Here is a 26,071-nt window from a genome sequence, read left to right on the forward strand (position 1 = left end):
TTAACTGTCGTCCTCCCGAATGCGAGTCCGATGTGCTAACCACTGCGCCACCTCGCTCGACTGATCTGAAGGACGAGGTTCTACAGGACATTGAGACGAACTCTCGTACAAGCTGCAGGAAAGTGGGCCGCCAACAAGGTGTAAGCTGAAGTACGATTACGTATATCCTGCAACCGTTACTATTCTGTCTCCTGCAACTGGAGTACGGATTGTCAGCAGCAGATTGCCCTCTAGTCGAAGGTTTTGTCGATATTTTTGGCACCAGAGCGTCACTATTATCGGATATCTGTCATCAGTGCTCATTACCAACGAGCTACGTCTACTAGAATTGGCAGCACCAATATGCGTATTCACCCTCTGTGGGCTATAGACACGGGACATGGTCAGAAGAACTTTCATTCTTCAGCGCCACCAACCGTGACAGCGATGCTTTTTCAGAAGCTATTTTTCCTGAATTTCCAGTCAGGAATCTGTCCCTGCAGTTTGCTGGAAATTTGGATATTTGTGGTAAGGTCTTATAGGATCAAAATGCGTAGGTCATCGGTCCATAACCTTACGCAGTACTTAATCTAACTGAAATTACCTTACGCTAAGGACAACACACACACCCATGTCTGAGGGTGGACTAGAATCTTCGACGTAGGGAGCCGCGAGGACTGTGACAAGACTCCTCAGACTGAGCGGCTACTCCGCGCGGGGCAATTTGCTGGTTTTATTAATTTTCACCCCGTACAATGCGTAATATGTAAGACTTCAGTTCGAACTCCCGAATGCATTGCAAAAATTTGCAGAAAATTACGGCCAGCTCGAAAAATTCATGAGGCGGCTTTCTGAAACAGCAGGTGTTAAACGAACATCTTGTGATTCTGCACCTCAAGGTGTTAAACCTGAATCTTTACCGCATCGTCATAAGTTCAAGCAGTTTCTCCAGCTGATAAAGGAAAGCGGAAGGGGAATCGTTTACAAAAGAACGAATAACAAACAAAAGTTTGTGGGACCCTCGTTCGGCAGATTTGTCTTTGTGATTTTCGTCTGTGGGAATGTTTAAACAGGAAAGTAACGAAAATAATGCGAAAATAGACCATCTGAAGGAAAACCCAAGTCTACGCAGTACTGAAGAAATCGTTCCTACTGCTCCTCGTAATGTGTGTTAAAATGTGATTTCACAAGGGCAGAAGTTGATATACCTGCTGGGCGACCTGTTTCTACATAATTTCTAATTTCTTAAATTACTTTCTGTTTTCTTCATGACTGTTCTTTTTGTAATTATCATGGGGTTTCTTTTTTCTGGACGTATTGTACACAGTAATACCTCTATCTACAGTAATCATTAATTGATGAAAACGAGAAACTATGTGGCGTGCTATTTGTTCTCGACATTAAATAAAATGATTTTTTCACGAATTATCCGTGTTAATCATAGGGGGCTTCCTTTTCATTGGAAATAATATACAAAGGATTAACAAAAAAGCGTGTGGCGTGCTGTGTGTACATAATGGAGTGGAAACGCTTCACAATACGCAGAAACGCCTTCTCTAGCATCCGAAGTATGCCTTACCACCTCCCCCCCCCCCCTCCCCCGCCCGCTGACGGTTCACAAACACGACTCTTCCTTATGAAAAATGATCTCGGAATTTAGCAGGTAGGTGAGTCACTGCATCAGATAGTGCTAACTGAAAATGGTATTCGAATTGCGAAACGTTCTACAAGCAAATGTCGTTTGATATGTATTTAGCTTACGTCAATATTTGCATGTACTTCACCAATTAATGTCCACAGTTCCTTCATTAAATCGGTGCCAGTATTTTGAATCTCCATGCTGTACCATAGTTCTGCAATTCGGCGTTAGCAAATAGTGAGCTGCGGGCTGCCTAAAGCGACGGCTGGTGAATGAATTGGAATGAATATTATCAGCAAAAGTAGCCGCAAATACGGGTATTTAAACTGACTTACAAAACATGCAATCGGATCGACTAATTTCGCACATGGCTTAGCGCGAATATCATTCCGGCGGTTAATATCGAAATTTCTGATGAGATGCTTTTTGCCGTTACGGAAAAATACATTAAATCTGTCATTTCCGGATCGACTTGCCCTGATGCGTCACTTACGCCGAGCGAATAAATGCATTTAACTCTACTGGTGGCTGTTAAGAACGTAATAGGAAGTAACTAAAACCCGGTATTTTGAAACTGGATAAATTAAAGCACGGGACAGATGCATAAGCCACTTTCTTAAAATGATCGTTCTTTGGTCACTTACGGTCGTCAGAAATTTCTTTTGTTTCTGTAACGATAAATGGAGGCGGATCATCGTAGACGCAGTTCGTATCAATGATACAGGGCCATTATCACGTTAACTGCTAGCTAAGAGTTAAATGTTCATTGTATCTTTTATGGATCATGGCTGGTAACAAATCTGACAGCGCATTATGTTAAAATCTCCAGTAATGACAACATTCAGCGCGATGCATATGACTAAAAACCATCGGCATGTAGCACGTTACACGAGAAAAGCTAAACATTCTTGCCACACCAAGTCAGCCAGTCCGTTTTTCAAAAGTGTACTCTCACAAACAAACATATCCGAATAATAATTTTTAATACAGAAAAAAATCATTTGTGCACCATTCAGTCACTTGCATTTTTAACTTCTTAGACCACTACATGACAGTTAAACAGCGACGGGTGTAAACCAAGAGTCTCCGTCGTTGTTTAACTGACACGAAGTCCTGTCAAAAATTAAAAATAAACATGACAGAATACTGCAGTTAAAAAGCGACTGGTGGTAAGCCAACATTGCCGGTCAGTGTCTAAGTGGGATGTTATGTTGTTAAAAATAATAAGTGGTACTTTTTTATACACGATTTTACCACTCGTAGCCCTTGCCAAGAAGTCCCATTCGGAAGGATATTTGACAGGTCTTAAGGTTGCTGTTTTATGTGCAGAGAGTTACTTTTCAATTTATTCCGTGTATTAATGCTTGAATGTTACATCTTCACGGCCTCAGCAGCAAAGAAATTCGATAACAGTTTGCATACCGGCGTAATATGCTAATTTCAGCAAGTGACTTAGCAGGGCACGCGCCCCGTGTTTCCTTCACTGTTCGGCGCACACAATGTGATTATTGCCTTCTTTATTTCCTCTCGAGAATGAGATGAATCTCCCCTCTTAGATTGATGTAGATGATTTTTAAAACATTCATGACTGGATGTTAGACACGCCACTATTATGGTAAAATATTCATGGTACGAATCGTTCATTTGTTATAAAGCCGTCAGGATTTCCATTAAAATGGTCTTTATTTATAACGCCGAATGCCACCTTTACATATTACAAAGCTTAGAAATTCCAGACCAAGGTTCAGTTAAAGTATTAAAACGTAGGCAAATTCTGGGCAACAGTTAGTTTACTACTCGATTAGGCACAAGTGTCAATAGTGTCACTGAACCTTGAACTGGAAGTTGTTATCTCTTTTATATCTGAAGAGGACAGTTGCCATATCCACTTACAAACAAAAAAACTTTAATAATGATCATGTAAGCTTTATTTAAAAAATTCATAATTATCTTAGACGTTACAGGAAATTCATTTGCTTTATTTGTATGATTCGATCAGTAAAACACTACGTTAAGAAAAGTGTCGATTACGTTGAGAGGTGGTAGTACTCACCAAAACGAGAAAAAAATGTTGGTATGCACTGGTTCTAAAACGCATACCGTAAGAGCTAAGAGCACTTACCTGTCCATCTTCGGTACTCAGCTCTTCTACTGCAAGCTCTTTCATTTCATTATTTTGGGAACAGGTAGTATGGACCAAAACGAGACAAACATGTTCAGTAAACATGGGTCCTAAAATACATACCTTCAGAGCTGTGAGCACCTATTCAATAGAAGAATTGTGTTTTACAATAGGAAAGACAAAAAAAATACTAATAGCTCTTAAGATACATATTTCAGAGCGCACATTCACTCGACGGTTTTACTTGCTTTGGTCCATACTGCCTCCTCCCAAAATAAGGAAAGCAAAGACTTTGCCGTAGTTGCGAAGTGTTCCACTGTATCCACGATGAGGAAGTGCTCATACATCTCAGGGTATTCATTTTAGAGTTCATGTTAACTAGACAGTTCTTTTTCTTATTTTTTAGATGCTACCGTCCTTCAAATATTCGACGCACCCTTTTAAGACCCTGCATAAACAGTCTGACCGTAAATCATTCACCAGTGCTCCAGTCTACAGAAGGGTATTCCCTGGCGGGAGAAGGGGCGGAAGATTTGGGGGGGGGGGGGTGAGATTTGTTTGTGTATCTTAGTTAACTAATGCTTCGGACAGCAGTTGCGCCTAAGCTCTGATCACTGACAATCACAGCTGGCGCAAAGGTGAAAAATGGAACGTTACGAGATTAAGTTTAGCTTTTACCAGGGAAAAACTTCTTTAGAGACGCTAGCTTTAGTTAAGGAGGCTTACATAGACGAAGTCCTGCCAAGGTCCTGCCAGGAATACAGGTGGTTCACTGAGTTGAAGAACGAATGCCATACCGTTGAACACATAGAGCCACCTGGACACCTACCAACGGGTGGTTTGGACGAGAATGTGGCCAAAGTCAAAAAATTCTTCGGGATGAACTGCCAACGTCGTCTTCTACTAAGAAGCCCAGGCAGAGATACCAAACGATAACGACTGGACACTCACGACCGCGGGAAGCTACGCTCCAGCCTACTCCACCTTCGTTCCGTCCGCCTACCTGACGTGGGTAGGGGTACCAACCCTGTCGCTGCCACGGTACAGCCCCGATATCAGCTCACCAGACTTTCTTCTGTTCCCAAAGCTGAAGAGAAACCTGAAATGTCACCGTTTTGACAATATTCCATCAATCCAAAGAGCTCTTGCAAAATCTCTGAAAGAAATGACTTCCAGGCAGCCTTTTCAAGAAGTTAATTCGGAATGATTTCAACAATATTTACAAACCTAATCAAAGGAAATGGTTCAAATGGCTCTGAGCACTATGGGACGTAACTTCTGCGCTCATCGCTCCCCTAGAGCATAGAACTAGTTAAACCCAACTACTGAACCTAACCTAAGGACATCACACACACCCATGCCCGAGGTAGGATTCGAGCGTGCGACTGTAGTGGTCGCCCGGTTCCAGACTGTAGCGCCTAGAACCACTAGGCCACCAGGGCCGGCAATCCTAATCAATAAAATTATTTTCACCATAGCCAGTCTCATTACTTTACTGACAAAATCCTGAACTGATCTATATCACTACGTCAGTGATGTCAGGCGGAGTTCATCTTTTCCAATCACAGTTTGAGGCTGAACTTTCAGGTTCTGGGAAAGTCGTTAAGCTAGTGCCAAACTGGTGTTTCAGTTTACTTGACCACTCGTACAAAGGCACTTTCAGAACTTTGATCGAGCGAAAAATATGGTGTCTCTCTAACGTTTATTCTGAGGCAATGACGCGAATGTTCCCAGAGAAAAAGGCTGCCTGTGCCATTCCGGTAGCCGACCGCTGTGACCGAGCTGTTCTAGGTGCTTCAGTCTGGAACCACGCCACCGCTACGGTCGCAGATTTGAATCCTGCCTCGGGCATGGATGTGTGTGATATCCTTAGGTTAGTTAGGTTTAAGTAGTTCTAAGTTCTAGGGGACTGATGACCTTAGATGTGAAGTCCCACAGTGCTCATGGCTATTTGAACCATTTTGAGCCATTCCCGTTATCCGCGTGACAAACCGTGTACGTTATCAGAATACTTCGTTCACGGACCACATACTGTTTCAGATGCGAATAATATTCTTAATAGTCGTAACAATTAAAAAAAGGATTGTCGGGAAATGTATACGCCATCATAGGGAGCCGTTGGACTTTATCAGTCTTAAATGCAACCATCGGAAACGGAACATAGTATCGTAGCTAAATCCGTAACTTTCTTTTCCGTATTGGAAACTTTTAATCTAAATGGTTCAAATGGCTCTGAGTACTGTGGGACCTACCATCTAAGGTCATCAGTCCCCTAGAACTTAGAACTACTTAAACCTAACTAACCGAAGGACATCACACGCATCCCTGCCCGAGGCAGGATTCGAACCTGTGACCGTAGCGGTAGCGCGGTTCCAGACTGGAGCGCCTACAGCAGCTCGGCCACAGCGGCCGTCTTTCGTCTAAAATTGACAAAATATTTCGGAAATATAAAGCAAAAGAGATTACAAACATTCTGCGCATACCGTCAACATTTGATACAGTTGTGCGTAACCTTCAGAGCAATAGAGAACAAAGCTATTTGGGACATGAAACCAAACAAGTATCAGTAATTCATTAACGGGATGTGGAGACAGTGACTCCCTTATACCAAAATACTCTGAAGGTATCCCTGAACGTCCTCTCAAATTTGGAGGTTGAGTTGTGCTTTACCCTTTATAAGGCAGTTGTATTTGTGTCCCTTTATATCCTGACTTTTGCTACACTACAATAGGGTTCATGGTATCCAAGTGTCAATGTGCGATTTCGTTTTCTTCTTCGCAGTCAGTTTTAATCACCATAGCAAGGCATTTAAACCATTACACAAATTGTTTGTCTGATATAGAGGGTGTTACAAAAAGGTACGGCCAAACTAGCAGGAAACATTCCTCCCACACAAAGAAAGAAAATATGTTAAGTGGACACATATCCGGAAACGCTTACATTCCATGTTAGAGCTCATTTTATTACTTTCTCTTCAAATCACATTAATCATGGAATAGAAACAGACAGCAACAGAACTTATCAGCGTGACTTCAAACACTTTGTTACAGGAAATGTTCAAAATGTCCACCGTTAGCGAGGATACATGCATCCACCGTCCGTCGCATGGAATCCCTGGTGCGCCGATGCAGCTCTGGAGAATGGCTTATTGTATCACAGCCGTCGACAATACGAGCACGAAGAGTGTCTACATTTGGTACCGGGGTTGCATAGACAAGAGCTGCCAAATGCCCCCATAAATGAAAGTCAAGAGGGTTGAGGTCAGGAGAGCGTGGAGGCCACGGAATTGGTCCGCCTCTACCAATCCATCGGTCACCGAATCTGTTGTTGAGAAGCGTACGAACACTTCGACTGAAATGTGCAGGAGCTCCATCGTACATGAACCATATGTTGTGTCGTACTTTTAAAGGCACATGTTCTAGCAGCACAGGTAGAGTATCCCGTATGACATCGTGATAACGTGCTCCATTGAGCGTAGGTGGAAGAACATGGGGCCCAATCGAGACATCACCAACAATGCCTGCCCAAAGGTTCACAAAAAATCTGTGTTGATGACGTGATTGCACAATTGCGTGCGGATTCTCGTCAGCTCACACATGACGATTGTGAAAATTTACAATTTGAACACGTCGGAATGAAGCCTCATCCGTAATGAGAACATTTGCACTGAAATGAGGATTGATACATTGTTGGATGAACCATTCGCAGAAGTGCACCCGTGGAGGCCAATCAGCTGCTGATAGTTCCTGCACACGCTGTACATGGTACGGAAACAACTGGTTCTCCCGTATCACTCTCCATACAGTGACGTGGTCAACGTTACCTTGTACAGGAGCAACTCATCTGACGCTGACATTAAGGTTATCCTCAACTGCACGAAGAATTGCCGCACCACGGCTATTGCCCCGTGCTAATCCATACATGAAATGGGCATCTGCCAACTCCGCATTTGTAAACATTGCACTGACTGCAAAACCACGTTCGTGATGAACACTAACCTATTAATGCTACGTACTGATGTGCTTGATGCTAGTACTGTAAAGCAATGAGTCGCATGTCAACACAAGCACCGAGGTCAACATTACCTTCCTTCAATTGGGCCAACTGGCGGTGAATCGAGGAAGTACAGTACATACTGACGAAACTAAAATGAGCTCTAACATGGAAATTAAGTGTTTTCGGACACATGTCCACATAACATATTTTCTTTATTTGTGTGTGAGGAATGTTTCGTGAAAGTTTGCCCATGAATTTTTGTAACACCCTGTATAGTATTTCTCATAACAAATAATGTTAAACAAAAAAACAGGGAATTTTTATTTATGCATTACAGGCTTACGATCAGAATACTACTACGGGATCTGGATCGTCCGAAATTGCAATAATTCACAGATTAAAACTATTCATAATACTGTCACTGAAGCTACTGTCTTCACAGATCCATCATTTGCAGGTGTCTCTCCCAAAATCCGTACAGAAATGATCCCAACAGAATTCCTCATTTATGTTAGGCGACTCCAGTTCCCAATGAAGCTTTCGTTTGAAGTAACAAAAGAGAGAGCTCAATAGCAGACAGAACGTGGAAGAGGAATGAGTGGAAAGGTGGAAGAAATAGACATACAGATATTGATAGATGAGATGAATAGAGAGAAGAAGGAGGAGGAGAAAGTGTTGTAGAGAGAGGTGGAGGAGATGGGCAGAGAGAGGAAGAGCAGTTGCGGGACAGAGGAGGGAATGGCGTGGAGATCGACAAAGAGAGGGGAGAGACGGAAATGAAGAGAGAAAGTGAGAAGGCGATTTGGATGTACTGTATATCTAATTTCTCTCACATATTTAGCAGCTGCCGAGTTCGCAGGTTCTTCTGGCTATTCGAAGAGTGTTGCTGCATGTATTCCTACAACGAACGACAAAATTTGTCCTTCGTACGCCTTCTGACACAGCTGTGACATGTCGCTATGTGATACGTGATTATTTTTCTGTTTATTTATTGGCTATTTCTTAAGATAGTAAATTTCTTTCTAACCCAGGTTGAAGCTTTCACATTTTCCTTCTAGAAATGTGCGGGCCCAAGTCTTGATCACGTGGGCTGACCTGACCACAGAAGATCAGTCTCAGAGTGTCTGGAGAAATGACGTGGGTCCCCAGGGTACTGCAGTTTGCGGAAGTCGGCTGCGATAAGACCATTCTTTGTAAATGCAGTTTTCTCCTTTGAATGCAGTCTACCACCAAGCCACTGCACGCCTGTAGTGTATCACTGAGTGTCATGAATTCACCCCCCTCTACACAGATCTAAGAACGGGTCACCGTTTCTCTGCTTGGACACGATGTGGAAATTCGCCACCCTTCCCTCCACACTCTATTGTCTTAGCAAATGAGCCTTACCGCCACTATGGCTCACAGCGAAGGGATCGACCGACCATTGAGTGGAACATGCCTAGCAGCTGATATAAAACCGCTGTATGTTAAGATGTGTTCTGTAAGCCAAGACTGAGAGATTTCTGCACGGTTCCCCTGCATTCATATAAATAAAGCAACGTTTTGTTGGTCATGATGGTAGCAGCATTGAGTCATCACTTTGCGCAGAGTTTTCAAATAGTTGCTTATTCAGTTAAAAGGAGGATATTTTCGTACACTTGGAGTCCTGCCATAGAGAGAGAGAGAGACTTCTAGTCCTGACTCCGAGAGGGGTCCACGTTTGCTGACGCAGTAGTCTGACGCTGTAAGCGTATTGTGATATCGCTAGCTTGGTTGCGGAGTATCTTTGCGAACGGTTGCATTTGTAGAGTCGAGCACGGGACACGAAGCAGTTATGTTGTGTTGTGGCAGCTCTGCGTGGAAAATACATTATTGTGGAAGTTCAAGTGTGGCTCCAAGTGCTGCTATTGTGAAGTAATGAGATATGAAAGTGGATTCAGTGAAAACTGCATAAAGAAGTAATTAGTAATGAGCAGTACCGCCGATAACGTATTGGAGTATCAGCCCGTTTGCGTGTCGTACCGTTCATCAATCATCAGCGCCATGAACGAACTAAAGTGGATCAGTAAAACAGTTTACCACAAAGGAGAGCAATCAAGTGCCAGTATCTTGTAGCGAGCATGAGGAAATGCGTTCGGTCATCGTGTTTCCGCATTATCAACAATCACCCGCGTCGTGTCGGTTACGCGTACGTCCAAGTGATAATTGTGGACAAATAATCATCATTATTGCCTGTGTATCTATCGCCGAAGGTTCGGCCAGATTTAGACCGTGAAATTCATGTAACGGCGTGAAGTATAACAGTGACAGACATTAACATCGTCAAGATTACTGGGCAGTAATAAAGGAGTGATAATTATGACCTCTCATCAAATCAGCAAGAATGTTAATTGGCATTAACACTTACGACTTAGAGAGTAAACAGTGCAATCTGCGATTTTCTTATCGTCTCAGAAGACAGCAGCAGTGTTTAGCAGAAATAATACGACCGCATTTGACGGTACGTCACATAAATGGACATTTGGAGAAAGGGAAAGGAAGTTTTTGTTATGAGACATGTGAATTATAAATTATTTCAAGACTGTGTACGTGTGTGCGATGTATAACAAATAGTAAAGAACATAAGTTATTATTATCAAAACACAAATATCGATGTAATTAACAAAACACAGTTTTTTTGTATAATCTCTGTGTAACATAGGCCATGAAGATCAGAGACAATGCTTTGAGTGATCTAGCTCTCTTGTTTTGTTTCGCCTAGCGGTAGGCCGCCATTGTAGAGCTGTCTGATAATTAACGTAAGTTTTATCTGTAGTTTTGAAAAATTTAACAGAAATTGTTATTAGAAAGTGTGTATAATTGACTTAGTTGTCTCCTCTCATGATCGCAACCATTAATTATAATTAATAAACGATTTACAGAACTTCGTAGTGCCGGCAGCTCATCTCCCCTATCAGGATTTAGTCAGCCATTACGCTGACGATTCATGTTATTAAATGTAAATGCGAGAGTTCTTAATTTTGATCTTTCATTAATTTCGAAGTCAAAATTAATTTCAGTTACCAAAATTCACAACACTGAATGAGTTCAGTATGTTTCATTTTCGCCGACAAACGGCAGACGAGACTTTCTTCAGATTTTCCTTGCAAATAAAGAACAAGAAACATTGAAAATCAGTACATTCCACAATATCTCAGTTAATCTTTATGTAATTTGATACATAATTAACCAGTAGCCCCTGAGGCCCATATTAATAATTACAGTTTGCGCAAGTATACGCATATTTTCTTTTATAAATAGCAGCGCTCAAGCAAACTATTTATTACAAGGCGGTGAATCGCACGCTGTGCTTAAAAAACATTATATCGTACGTACTTGGGGGCAGCCGATGTCCGTACGAGTGTTATCGCGGTATAAGTTAATTAAAAGTCTCATGCTAGTCCACAATATTTAAAGCCACCCCAACCAAAATCACAAATAGAAATATACACTTATACCGTGATACGCAGCGGGAGTATCAGGTACGTGGCGTGAACAGGCAGCACGGTCAAAGTGAGAACAGTTTTAGGGGGCCCCCACCAGTTATACCCGCGGCCATGTTACACATCCTTATATGGCAGCGATCGGCGTGATCTGGCGCACGTCTGCTGAGTTTGGAGCAAGTGTCGAATTCTGCATTAGCACTATCCGCTTTTTTAGCAGCACTTACTTTGTGGGACTTGCTACGCATCTTGTATTATTGTTCGGTGGACCTGGGGCTCGTCTATATTGCATTACGGAAGGGATAGATTAAGAAAACTTGTAGAGTCTCCAGAGCAGCATTCGAAGTCTATCCACAGTGTTAGCGGGATATTCTTGCTTTAATTCAGCTTCTAGAGAGCTTTGGTTTTAGTTGTTTTAGGTGAATTTTTATTGGACCTATCCTTCAGTCAGTTTAACGATACTTCGTTTATTTCATTGTAAATATGTTCTCTGTCATTTTAATGTGAATTGTGTTGAGATCTTAGATTAAATAGATGACTTACTGAACTCAAACTTGATCTGAATCTCGGAACCAAATTATTCTCCTAAAATTGATCCTCGTTAGATCACCCTCTAAGAATAAATATTACCAGTGTGTCTGCATTTCTATTTCTGTTTCCCAATCTGACAGTGTTCGTCGCCATGAGGGTTGTTGTAATTCGACCTGGCCACAGAAAATCCCACGTGGTTTTGTTTCAACAAACGGATATCAAAAGAAACATCAAAAAACCCAATAGAACCAAACTGTACCTAACTACTGAAAATTAATAACAAACAATATGTTACATAGTTAGTCTTACACAAATTAAAAGAGACATTAATTCATTGAAAACAGATATTAACTGTCACAATAATGTATTTTATTAATCTTGTGGTTTAACTTTCCTTACTATATAAGAGACACAGTTAAATAACAGACTACCAGAATAGAAACTAGAACTTCATGTAGAACTGTAATGACTGTAAAGTACAATTTAATTTAATTGCAGATATTTATAAATCTATACTAATTTATTGTATCTTTTCTCTCCTAAATTATTTCTTGATTTTGACCAAACAAGCCAAAGAAAGCATGGAAGCGTTTAGGATTCTGTCAATGAATGCAGCGGTTGCAGGGCAATAAATGAGGCTATATTAAAGTAACTGCGAGTATGTATTAGTGTTTTGGCTAAATTAGTTAAAGGAATTTGACATCAGTTACTTGATCGTCAAAATGAAAAAATTCCCGAAACACCCAATGAGACCCAGTTTTACCCATTGGGTGGGTTTTTGAAAATACTCGGTTTCTCGCAACCCTAGTTGTAACGCATTGGTGAAGCACTCTATCGTACAGTTCATAAGCTGATATTGTCATCAGTTGTTTTGTTGGTGCGGATCGAGCATTGACCTCCCTCGTATAGCAAGCCATCGGGGATACCGTGAGCAACGTCAGATTGCGTACATTACATTTATCGTTTTCCATTGATCCCTTTGAGAGGAGACTGTAGGATGTGTAAAGAGTGTACCACGTACACCAGACAGAAACAAAGGACGCCTGCATAACAACCTGTTATCGTTGATCGCATCGTAAAGCACAAAATCGAGATTAGTAACTAGCACGAAGGAGTGTATAGTAAAATAGACATTGAATAGAGGCACTAGATTGTTCACGTCGAGCGTAGTAGCGCAGTGGCTAACACACTGGACTCTCATCCAAGTGGAGAACCGTTCAAATACCAGTTTGACCATCCAGATTTGTTTTCCGCGATTTCCCCACAGCGCTCCAGTCCTGAACATAGCACAGCTCATTTCCTTCCCCACCCTTCCGTAATCCGAGCTTGTGCTCCATCTCTGATGACCGACTCTTCGAGGGGACGTTAACTCTTATCTTGTTTATTCTTTCATTGCTCACAGTTACTCTACATCACCCGCCTACTGGAGCACGTTATTAATTTAAATACCGCCTTTGCAGTCGGTCTCCACATCGGCAATAAGATAGAGAAACAAAATTGCAAACACCCTAGATAATGGGAGAACCTTGAAATACAAAAAGTTCTTCATCGCACAATCGCACTTGCAGAGCAAGTTTGAAATCTAACCTAAAATCTTTTCGTCCTGGACCAACTTCTTGTCTTCTACAGACGAATTTCTGTTTCAAAACTGATAGCCTGTAAAAAAATAAAAAATAAAAAAGGGGAAAGAGAGAGAGAGAGAGAGGAAAGAGAAAAGAAAAGAAATAGACTGGTGGCACGAGTTAGGCATAGCATTAATGAACACACATTTTACACTAAACATACTGTAAGTTGTATCTGTTCACATTTTATCGACAGAAGTGTCATTCAGATGAGCTATGGAACATGTAACTAATTAACTAGCTTGCTAGACAGATAGTTGACCTTTCCAGTTAGGCCCAAAAGAAGCACTGTCACAATACCAAGTCCACTAAATTCATAGGTGCTAAATACATATTTTGATTAAAAGTACTGTTCTAAGCAGACAAAGAAACAAACAAAGGGACAGTTTAAATTACGGACCTACGTTAGGAATGTAATTAATTCCATTTTTACGTTTACGTAAGGCACAGTGTACCCTTAGAGTACACAATTCCAGATCTAAATTTTTCCGTGATGCAAGAGTCACAATGTTATTGAATCTCTGAAATGACGGCAAAAGTACATCAGCAGTATAATGTGTGTACTCCGTCTTCAGGCCACGAGTGGCCTACCGGGACCAACCGAACGCCGTGTCATCCTCAGTGGAGGATGCGGATAGGAGGGGCGTAGGGTCAGCACACTGCTCTCCGGGTCGTTATGATGGTATTCTCGACCGAAGCCGCTACTATTCGGTCGAGTAGCTCCTTAATTGGCATCACCAGGCTGAGTGCACCCTGAAAATGGCAACAGCGCATGGTGGCCTGGATGGTCACCCATCCAAGTGCCGACCACGCCCGACAGCGCTTAACTTCGGTGACCTCACGGGAACCGGTGTATCCACTGCGGCAAGGCCGTTGCCAGTATAATGTCTGTGTCAATGTTATTTGCATATCTTATAGAAAATTGCGTCACCAACGCACACAATATTTATGTCAAGCCTGACAATGGTATCTTCACGTATTGGATATGTGTAGAGTACCAGCTTTTCAATATGATGGTATGTTATTGGTTCCATATGGAACGAAATGTCACCGCCTAAGGTTTATAAATATTTTGTCAGTAATGTTCCATCTTAACAAGCGCCTTTGTATGGGGGGGGGGGGGGGGGGGGGGACCTAGCTCATCATGCTATGGATCAGAAACGTACAGAATGAATATTAATAAAATCGACAAACAGCAGACGTATGACAGTTCCTCTGATCACATGTCGTGGGTTCCTTGTGTGTTCCAGGCAGTATGATGGACGCAGCGTACTGCAAGCAGAAGGATGGACCGGTATTCATGCCGGAAGCTGCACGTGATGGTGTTTGCTTGCCACCAGCAAGAAGGAAACGATCAAGAGGTAGCACGGCCACGGTAAAGCAAGTGCCCCCCCCCCCCCCCCCACACACACACACACTAAACATACTATACAACATTTTAAGCTCTTTTTGGACCTTGTGTGATCATGAACCCTTTCAGAGAGAGGAACGTGCAGGGAGGTGGCGGACTGTATGAACATCAGATTTGGAGGGCCGAGTTCTATGGGATATTTAGACAAACCCTAGTACAGACTCCAGGCAAGGGGCCCACCAATGTTTTGTAGGCTAATGTACGATATGTGTATCTTGCATAACAATGGCTACCAACCCTGTCTCCTGGAATGAGTTCAAGGCTTATTAGCAGCGGATTTCCCCCAACAGAGAAGATTTTCTCGAAGATTTTGGCAGCAGACCATCGCAATAATAGGATATCTGTCATCAGTCCACTTTACCGACGAACCATCCTATACCAGAACTGGCATCATCGATAAGCTTAATCGTTATCCGTAGGCTAAAGACATTCCTCGGCAACTGATTAAGTTGTCTCATCAGTTTCGTTTCAGCACCAGTGTGTGGGCAGGGATTCCTGGTGACCACATGCTTGGACTGGTTATTATTCCACTACGTGTCGATGGAAGAACATCTCTGGTCTTCATGCGGAATACTGTAACTGGGCAGCTTGAGAATGTGCCTTCAGTAGTACGACAGGTTATGTGGTTTCTGCATGACGGAGTACAACCCCTCTTCCACATTACAGCTGACTGACACCTCAACAACATCTTCTCTAGAAGTTGGACAGGACATGGAGGCCCTTAGCATGGTCTGCGAGATCACAGAACTTAAACCGCATCGATTTTTATCGCTTGGGGCATTTCAATGAGTATGCTGAACCAGTTCCCAATGTGCAGACCCTTCAACAGCGTGTTCATAACACCTGTGACGACATTCGGTGCGAGGCTGGAATGTGAAAAAGAGTGCGGCAATCCATGATGCGGCGTATGAAAGTGTGCATTGCATCCAACGAAGGTCCATTTGAATGCCTGTTGTGACGTTGGCACAATGCAGCTCAGTGATGCGTTCTGGGACACTTTGTTATCATTTTACGCACACTATAGATTTTTTGGACACATGTTCATATGACCATTTTTCACCCTTTTCCACTTCGGAATACATCCCTGCAGTTTGTCGGTCTTACTTGTATTCAACATGTATAACTGATCTTACTGACCGGTTAATAATGCGTTTTATTTCTATTTCAATTAGACATACTTCAAGTTATGTACAAAATTAACCACAAGTATTATTTGTCAATATGTGTAATAATTCGACTGCAGAACACATGTGACACTAGAACCATAACTTAATTATTCTGCAACATGAGATATAAACATTGTTTGCATATTTGCACCATTGATTCAATCTATAGGCTAAGCAGTTTTGAACGATCATAATTAGATTTTTGTACCTTATTTTAAAGACACGATGAATCACCAAATTATATGTTTCCATACCTAAATATTTTGAATTACTTACTAAAATACTTATTGGCACTACTGAAATTACGCTAGAAAAGGGTTTCACTGGAAAATGGTTAAACTGGGAAAAATTTACTCAAAAAAAAAAAAAAAAAACAATTATCTTGATAGATCGTTATCGTGGTGTAGGGAAGCAGCCTACTCACGCTGTTGTAAATTCACATCAGTTTCCATTGTGTGCCAGCCGGTCTGCTGTAACTAGCTCTGACGTCATAAATGTTGCGCAATACCTTAAAAAATCAAGCAAATGAATTAAAACTTTTCTAGCATGTCAGGAATAATACTAAATTAATGTGTGTTAAGTATCAGTTCGATAACTTCAGCCATTTTCGAAATTTGGACGTTTTTCTGGAAAAATCATTGGCGCAACAGAAAAGAGATAGAGACTTCAAAATTTATATTTAGATTCATCTTTCATAATGATTTAATAAAAACAGTACTTTGGATTTCACAAATTAAGATTTTAGTGGAAATTCATGATTTTGTGGTTTTCGTCTCAAAACTGAAGGAAGCAAGATAGATTAAGTAGGCTAATAAATAAGGCTAGGATGTTTAGATTTAAATAGGTTGGAGGTCCGCTATGACTATGAGGATGTGTAAAGTTTCTTTTGAATACCTATAAAATTATAGCGATAGCGGATCTCAAAAGGGCCAGTTCAGAGCTCATCTACTGCGTACAGTGTAATTTAATTAATTCTCTCGCCCAGAATATTTAACTTAGCCACGTCAAAATTTTATTATCAATACTTACCTGCGTGCTGAATGCACGTTTAAATTAAGAGCTTCATCGGCCATCAGCAAAAGAAGCTTTAAATTATTATGTAACTTGAAGTGGTGCGTTACTAGCCCAGCGGCTAGGCGAGAGAACCGATTTGATCAGGCGTTCCCTTAGCCGTCCGCACCGCGGCTATATATATATAAGAACGCTGCGCGAGGAAGGAAGGCCCCAGTTCTCTCCAGACGCTGAATGACACGCCATCTGTGTCGGGAGCCGCGTCGCATCAGTGTCACTGCTACAAACAGCCTCGGGTGCCGTATTAAGTTACTCGAGATACGCGGAACCATGAAAACATTTTATGTGAAGTGTTAATTCTGGGATGATTTTCATTATCTAGCTTCAGTTTGCGTATTGTCATATTTTCACGTGCCGTCGCAGGACAGACATTCTACCAATTATTTAGCATGGCGTTTGATGAAATATTTTCATCAAATTATGGCGAGCATTCTTTTTAACATTTAATTCGGACATTTATAGTTGCATCAGCGCATTAGACTCTGAACTGCTCTGTTAGTTAGGTTGTAGGGATACTTTTGTTTTTTATCAGTGAATTTCAGAATATACTCAACTATTTTGGAAAACCGTTTTTGATTAGAAATCCCGGACAATCTCCTAATTCCTCAGAGCTATAAGCTGCAGCTATAATAACCTTCTCAGATAAAGTGGGCACTAGGATCTCTAATTACTGGTTCCATGTTTTATTAAATCACTTTCTGGGTGCCAAAAAGTAAATAGAGAGCCAGCGTTGAGAACGGCGAAAGACAGCATTAACAACATTCTAAAAGCCAGAAACTGATTCAACATGCAAGCATTTATGCAGCAATATAATTATTTTTCTACAAACTCATCCGCCGCCCCACAATTGGTTCATCGGCCGGGAATGTTACAACATGCAAACAAGGATACAACAATAATAATTGTTACAAACTCATCCGCCGCCCCACATATGGTGCATCTGCCGGGAAATCAACTAAGTGAAAGTGATTTTTAACTATTCGGATTCGCGAGTGAAATGCGACACGCAACTGAGTATAGAACAGTGAATGTGTTACGTGTGCATGTGGACGACGCAATTGGATTAACAACGCATCTGGATTGACGGAGCTGGCACTGAGTCTAGCGGTGCTGCCGGCATCGCGAGAAGCCAGTCTCGCCGCACCGCAGTCGTCCGCTGGAGCAGCCGGCGCAGAGCCTGCAATTGCGGGCCACGCAAACACACAACAGCCGTCGGAGAGCCGTCTGCAGTTCAACGTGCCACGTCGCATCAGGAATCCTGGTACGCCGAGCCGGCAACGCCATACGTCGTGCAGAAGGAACTAAGTTAAGTGAAAAGCTGTTAAAACTTTTACTAATCTCCACTAAAAGACTGTCGGCGATGGAACCGCCAAAAGAAACTGAGTTTAAACTTAAATTAGAACCTATGTCTGTTGAGGGAACTGTAAATCCAGACAACGGTTCAAGTGTAAACATGCAGGAAAGTAGTAATGTTAAAGTGAAATATGAAGTATTGTCTCCTGACAGTAGTGTGCGAAGGGGCAATGATTCAATAATAGAGACCCCTGTAGTAAAGCGGAAAGTAGAAATTGTAAATTTATTGGATGATAGTTTCTCTGATGAATTAAAAATGAAACAGTCATCAGAGATGGTAGAGTTTAAGAAGGAGAAGTTAGATATGACTAATCAGTCAGAAGTTTCATTAAGTTTTGATGATTCTGGTGTTGGAGCTAGTTTTTCGTCACCTGAGTGTGATAGAAAGCCAGCCAGTGAGCAACCCAAAGATGCTGGGGCTGTTGATCTAATGTTATATTACAAGCAATAGCTGCCAGTCCAACAAATTTTAATATGCGGTTTGAGGCAATGAACAATAAATTAGAATCCAATAATGCTGAATTAAAGTATGAGATTATGGCCAGCCAAACTAATTTTAATAAACGATTGGAGGTAATGGACGATACCTTCTAGGCTGGTTGCAATAAGTTGAAAGAGGATCTAGACAGTTTGAATTGTAAAATTGATTACAATCATGAGGATATTAAGAAAAAGGTTGCTCAACAATTTTCTGAAATGTATAAGACAATAGAATCCGAAGTTGCTGAGGTTTGCAAAGACTTCCAAATGGAAGATGCGAAGCTGGAGCACAAGTTAACAGAAAAGATCGAGGCGGAGTCTGAACTGTGCTCAGATAGATTTAAAGATGTTAATATAAAAGTAAACATATGTCAAGCAGACATAGATGCAATCAAAACTGATATTACTCATATTGTGCAAAGAGTAGATAATGTTGAAATGAAAGCATAAAATATTAGTACTAACATTGCTAACATTGAGAGTAAAGTAGCTTCAGTAACTTCTGGTAGTGGTAATGTACAACAAGTTGTAGCTGCAAACGCCGCTTTTATCGGGTGTCGGCAGTTCTTGCGGTTCGATCCAGATAAAAATATCCACCCGCTAGATTTTTGGAACGATTTTGAAGATGTGATTCCACCAACTTGGTCTGAACGAGAGAAAATCTCATTTATTAAAAGCCATTTAGCAGGTGACGCCATGCGTTGGTCAGCTGATGTTAAGTTAAAGTGTAAAACATTAGCAGAGTTTAAGACAGCTTTCATTAATGAGTATTGGTCTAGCAATAAGCAAAATGAAGTGTTGAGAGAATTTTGGAGTGGAAAACGCTTCAATGCAGGCAAGAAATCAATTAAAGAGTTTGCTAGGTCATGGATTTCACGTTTGTCACATTTGGCGGAAAAGCTAAAACCAGAAATGATTATACTAGGTCTGGAAGCCAAACTGCCATGGTACTGGCAAACTAGAATTATATCAGCCCCTAGAGACAATCTGGATCGTTTCATTGAATATTTGGAACGTGTAGAACGTGTTGCTGCCAATGAGGAGCAAGCACATAATAACCGTAATGCCAATAATAATAATAGTAACTTTAGGAACGAGCAAAATGACAATGTAAACATCAGAACAGTAGGTGTTCGCCATCCTAAGAGAGGTAGGAATTGGGGAAATAAATATCCGAACCAACAATGGCGTCCAAGGGATAATAATTTTGTTCCAAACAGAAATATGCATGTAAACAACAGTACGGAAAGTAATGCTATGCCAGTCGACTATAAAGAAAATAAAGGAAACAGCAGTAGGCCGAGGCAGGAAAACTAGTTCCCGTCTATGAGGACACTGGCGCTCACCAGGCGGTTACTTTTCCTATGCCAGTAGTTAAGGGAATTGGTAAGACAGATCAGAATACTCAAACTGAACATGTGGATGAAGTGTCGGTAGCATCTAAGGATACAACAGAAATATTAGATCACTCACAGTATTTGATAGATACCGTGTTAGAGACGCTTTGTAAGTGGGAAGAGAAAGAGAAGGTGCAGCAGTGTAATGGTAGGGAAGAGCTACAAAATATTGAATTGTCAGGTGAAGAAGCAGAAGAAATTCATGCTTATATTTACGATGAGGATGATGAGCTCTTATCTAAAGTGCCTGTGCAGGATATTAATAATGTACTAATAGATTTAGGACAGGAGATAAGTGAGAATGTAGAGGGTAGGCTGTTGAGGGTCAATGAACCCATTAGCTGTGACCAGTTGTCACTTGAGAAGGAAACCGACGATAATGGTGAAAGTTGTTTAGCTGTAACTAATGTTATGCCCGGTCTGGAGGCGCAGAATCGCTCAGACTACAGTAATTTGGGTTATGTTCAGCAAACTAAATGTAATGAAGTCGTGCGGTGTTTCGATTTAAAATTAATAGACCGACTGGAAAATGCAGCTGAAAATGTAATTCAGGAAACCCCTACACATTGTGACAGATGTCGATCACTTTAGTTGGAGACAAATCCAAAAGGAACTACTAGATGAATTTGAGAAACCACCTGTACAACCTAGAATAAGCCACACTATAATAACAGTGAATATTTTGGGTATCAATGTACGTTGTCTCTTAGACAGTGGAAGTGAGGTGAGTGCAATATCGCAGTCCTTCTTTGATGCATTACCTGGTAAAGACAAGCTTACAGTAATGAAGGTATCAGGACTAAGAATAATTGGTGCTACTGGCAAGGTTTCAAAAACGGTAAAGCAAGAAGCTTTACTGCCCTTTAACATTAATGGTAATTTAATTGATCATCCATGTTTAATTGTAAACAATCTCAGTATTGAGGTTTTAATTGGCATAGATTTCTTGTCAAAATTTCAGAGTGTTTTTGACTTTGAAAGAAGCCAGTTAAAAATGGTCTTGCCAATAACCGGAGTAATTACAGTCCCTTTTAGTGATAAACATGTAGTAACTGATGATGGAACTTGGGAGCTGCCTATACGAGTTCTGAAAAATAGGAGGTATTGAGACGAGGATGTTAATCTTGGTACAAGTAAGCTAAACACAGAAGAAGAAGAAGAAGCAATTATTTTAGACAAGCTAGAAGCTAAATTGCAGGAAATCGATAGGATTTCAGCCAATCAAAAGGAAGAACTGAGACAGGTTCTAAAAAGGCATCATAAAGTATTTTCAGATCGACGTGGCGTGGTCAAAGGTTATGAATGACTGCTGTAGGGAGGAGGTTGTTCTGTAACCTCTGCACAGTGTGGCAGCTGTGCAGTCCCAGCTGTGTGAGATATTCTTTCCCATTTCAGATCTCACTCACTCTTCATCTTTCCTATCTACAAAAATTTCGACATCTTCTTCCAACACATAAAATTTTCCGTTCTAACTCTTCTTTACAGCATTAAACCAATAAATACTGTAGGGAGGAGGTTGTTCTGTAACCTCTACACAGTGTGGCAGCTGTGCAGTCCCAGCTGTGTCAGATCTTCTTTCCATTTCAGGTCTCACTCATTCTTCATCTTTCCTGTCCTCAAAAATTTCGACTTTTTCTTTCCAGACATGAAAATTTTCCGTCATGACTATCAAACCAGCATTAAGCTAATGAATGCTGTAGGGAGGAGGTTGTTCTGTAACCTCTACACAGTGTGGCAGCTGTGCAGTCCCAGCTGTGTGAGATCTTCTTTCCATTTCAGGTCTCACTCACTCTTCATCTTTCCTATCTACAAAAATTTCGACATCTTCTTCCAACACATAAAATTTTCCGTTATGGTTACCAAGCCAACAATAAACCAATGAATGCTGTAGGGAGGAGGTTGTTCTGTAACCTCTACACAGTGTGGCAGCTGTGCAGTCCCAGCTGTGTGAGATGTTCTTTCCTTTTCAGGTCTCACTCACTCTTCATCTTTCCTATCCACAAAAATTTCGACCTCTTCTTTCCAGACATGAAAATTTTCTGTCATGGCTAACAAGCCATGAGTTATGTAACCATTCCATCCACCGATTAGTGAAACAAAATACCTAATGTGACAAACCTAATAGTGACAAACAATAGAGAAGTATGACGTAATTAAGATACAAATGTATTTGAGTAACAATTATGTATAGTACCCTGGTAATGTAGTAACTACTAAGTGTTGTTTTATTGGAAATGGTCCACCAACAGTAATTTAAAAAGATGTATGAGTTCATGTACAAGCAGGATCTGAAGTGATAGTGAAACCTAGTGTATGCATTAGAGCCAACTAATAAATAGTAAGAAAGAGATTGCTTAGTGTTATGAAAAATATGCAGATAAGTTGTAAGGATGAACTCACCTGGTGTAGCAAGGAAAGGCAGTGTAATAGAATTGAGCAGTGTTTGTGGTTGAGACGTGAAGGACACGTCCCTGAAGTATTTATAAGGTTGGAGCTGGCCATTATTTTAGTGTAGTGTGTGACAGGATACACCTACACGTATTGAGGTTATGAATTGGAGGCGTGTATGCGACCATAGGTACCCTTATGTTAGATGAGACAGAGCAGCTCATGGTGTCCTATAGGTTTAAGGAATTTAGCATTACGCTCGTCCATAATTACTTGATGCACTTTAGTGGTAGGTCTGAGAGAGACTACCTGAGGTTTCAGCGTCCGATCGAGTGGAAATGGATTGTCACGTGAGCAAACTAATCAGCTGCAATACACTATGAATATGAAATAAATGTGCTATCCTATGCTTTAAATATTAATAGAGTGAGTGTTAAATAAGTACATACACTAGCAAAGTAAATAAATAACATACTGACAGACGTGAAATATTAGTTTAGCTCAGCATAAATACACTTCAAAGTAAGTAAGTACCTAATTGCAGAAGTGGAACTGACAACAGCAGAGGACCAATAAGTGGATTTAGTAGTCAACTAAACGTAGTGTGTTTTGAACACTCACAACTGTACTATTACCAAAAGTTACTCACATGTTCAAAGAAGCTGAGAAAACAACCACTAATCATACTCATACTATCTCTAAGAATAAAGTAATCAAAGATGAGTCAGTTAAGTGCTTAAAATGCAAATGTATCAGGAATGTACCGAGCATTGGTTCAGTGTTCCGGCCCAGAAAGAATAAATTCAGATTAAATATGATTTATGATTGTATGCCTTAGGAGCATAAATTTTCTCTAATACATGACTAAAGGCGTTTTGAGCCATTTGTTTAACGATTTTATGACAGTTAAGTAACCGTAAGAGTAAAATTGAGAAAGGTTCTGTTAACTTTGTTCCAGCAACATACTGAAGGAGAAAATGTATATATCCCCATTTCATTGTGACCCACCCTTAGATATTAAGTGAACAGAGTCTGAGGCACTCTTTTTGTTTGTTCTACAGGACAAACCAGATAATGGCAGCCTGGTAGCTGCGTGAAAGCGTGGAGTGACTTGGACACAACTCACAGTGACCCCTCCCCTTTCCCCCATGTAATTTAGAGAGAACGTGAAGGACGCACACCATAGCAACTTCCCCTCCTCTACCCTTGTGAATGGAAGTGTAGGACGCCAGCCAAAGCGGCTACAACCACGTGTGTAAAAATTATTTGTGAACTTTTCTTTCAGGTTTAGAAAAGACTGCTAAGAGATAATCATCTGTTTATGTATCATGTTATTTTCTTTGAATTTGTGTATGTAAAAATGTATTTAATGGATCTAAGATTTTCATAATTTTTCAATTTGTATGTTTTGTTTGTCTAAGGCAAAATGTATGCCAAAATATTTCATTGACTTTGCTTAAAATTTTGAATAATGACATTGGTTAAAAGGCAGTGAACATGCCTACAATTTAAATAATTAATGTAGGTAATTCGTTTTCTTTAATGTTTCTACAGGTTTATATTTCAATTTTGATTTTTCATAGGGAGTTAAACTGTACTCTTGCTTCCCTTTTTGTAATTAAATTTTTTTTTCATTCATTAATATTCATAAACAAAAAATTTAAGTAGAGGGTGATGTAGGGAAGCAGCCTACTCACGCTGTTGTAAATTCACATCAGTTTCCATTGTGTGCCAGCCGGTCTACTGTAACTACCTCTGACGTCATAAATGTTGCGCAATACCTTACAAAATCAAGCAAATGAATTAAAACTTTTCTAGCACGTCAGGAATAATACTAAATTAATGTGTATTAAATATCAGTTCGATAACTTCAGCCATTTTCGAAATTTGGACGTTTTTCTGGAAAAAATCATTGGCGCAACAGAAAAGAGCTAGAGACTTCAAAATTTATATTTAGATTCACCTTTCATAATGATTTAATAAAAACAGTACTTTGGATTTCATAAATTAAGATTTTAGTGGAAATTCATGATTTTGTGGTTTTCGTCTCAAAACTGAAGGAAGCAAGATAGATTAAGTAGGCTAATAAATAAGGCTAGGATGTTTAGATTTAAATAGGTTGGAGGTCCGCTATGACTATGAAGATGTGTAAAGTTTCTTTTGAATACCTATAAAATTATAGCGATAGCGGATCTCAAAAGGGCCAGTTCAGAGCTCATCTACTGCGTACAGTGTAATTTAATTAATTCTCTCGCCCAAAATATTTAACTTAGCCACGTCAAAATTTTATTATCAATACTTACCTGTGTGCTGAATGCACGTTTAAATTAAGAGCTTCATCGGCCATCAGCAAAAGAAGCTATAAATTATTATGTAACTTGAAGTGTTGCGTTACTAGCCCAGCGGCTAGGCGAGAGAACCGATTTGATCAGGCGTTCCCTTAGCCGTCCGCACCGCGGCTATATATATATAAGAACGCTGCGCGAGGAAGGAAGGCCCCAGTTCTCTCCAGACGCTGAATGACACGCCATCTGTGTCGGGAGCCGCGTCGCATCAGTGTCACTGCTACAAACAGCCTCGGGTGCCGTATTAAGTTACTCGAGATACGCGGAACCATGAAAACATTTTATGTGAAGTGTTAATTCTGGGATGATTTTCATTATCTAGCTTCATTTTGCGTATTGTCATATTTTCACGTGCCGTCGCAGGACAGACATTCTACCGATTATTTAGCATGGCGTTTGATGAAATATTTTCATCAAATTATGGCGAGCATTCTTTTTAACATTTAATTCGGACATTTATAGTTGCATCAGCGCATTAGACTCTGAACTGCTCTGTTAGTTAGGTTGTAGGGATACTTTTGTTTTTTATCAGTGAATTTCAGAATATACTCAACTATTTTGGAAAACCGTTTTTGATTAGAAATCCCAGACAATCTCCTAATTCCTCAGAGCTATAAGCTGCAGCTATAATAACCTTCTCAGATAAAGTGGGCACTAGGATCTCTAATTACTGGTTCCATGTTTTATTAAATCACTTTCTGGGTGCCAAAAAGTAAATAGAGAGCCAGCGTTGAGAACGGCGAAAGACAGCATTAACAACATTCTAAAAGCCAGAAACTGATTCAACATGCAAGCATTTATGCAGCAATATAATTATTTTTCTACAAACTCATCCGCCGCCCTACAGTGGGAAACGTTGTAACATGGGACAGCCCGATAGAGATGTTGTATTGCATAGTGGTCAAGTTGTTACAGTTTCTCTGTAACATGGTGCGACTTATTAGACTTTACTGAAACATGGGGCAACATTGTGGCTCATATACTGTTAAGTTATGGCACACATACTGTCAGCTTTTGGTGTTATAATACTCTTTCAGTCCTTGATAGTTGTTTATATGTGTGAACTTCAACCATCTTGCCTGATTAGCGTTATTAGCAGATGACCAACAC

At 40.6% G+C, this 26,071-nt stretch overlaps 1 pseudogene; it reads right to left on the reverse strand.

Annotated features, from left to right (window-relative positions):
- Positions 1-14,110: 14,110 nt before the first annotated feature.
- On the reverse strand, positions 14,111-14,228 carry LOC126419974 (5S ribosomal RNA; annotated as a pseudogene).
- Between the last annotated feature and the right edge of the window lie 11,843 nt (positions 14,229-26,071).

This window comes from Schistocerca serialis, chromosome 9 (genome assembly GCF_023864345.2).
Source record: "Schistocerca serialis cubense isolate TAMUIC-IGC-003099 chromosome 9, iqSchSeri2.2, whole genome shotgun sequence".
In the NCBI taxonomy this organism is placed as follows: Eukaryota; Metazoa; Arthropoda; class Insecta; order Orthoptera; family Acrididae; genus Schistocerca; species Schistocerca serialis.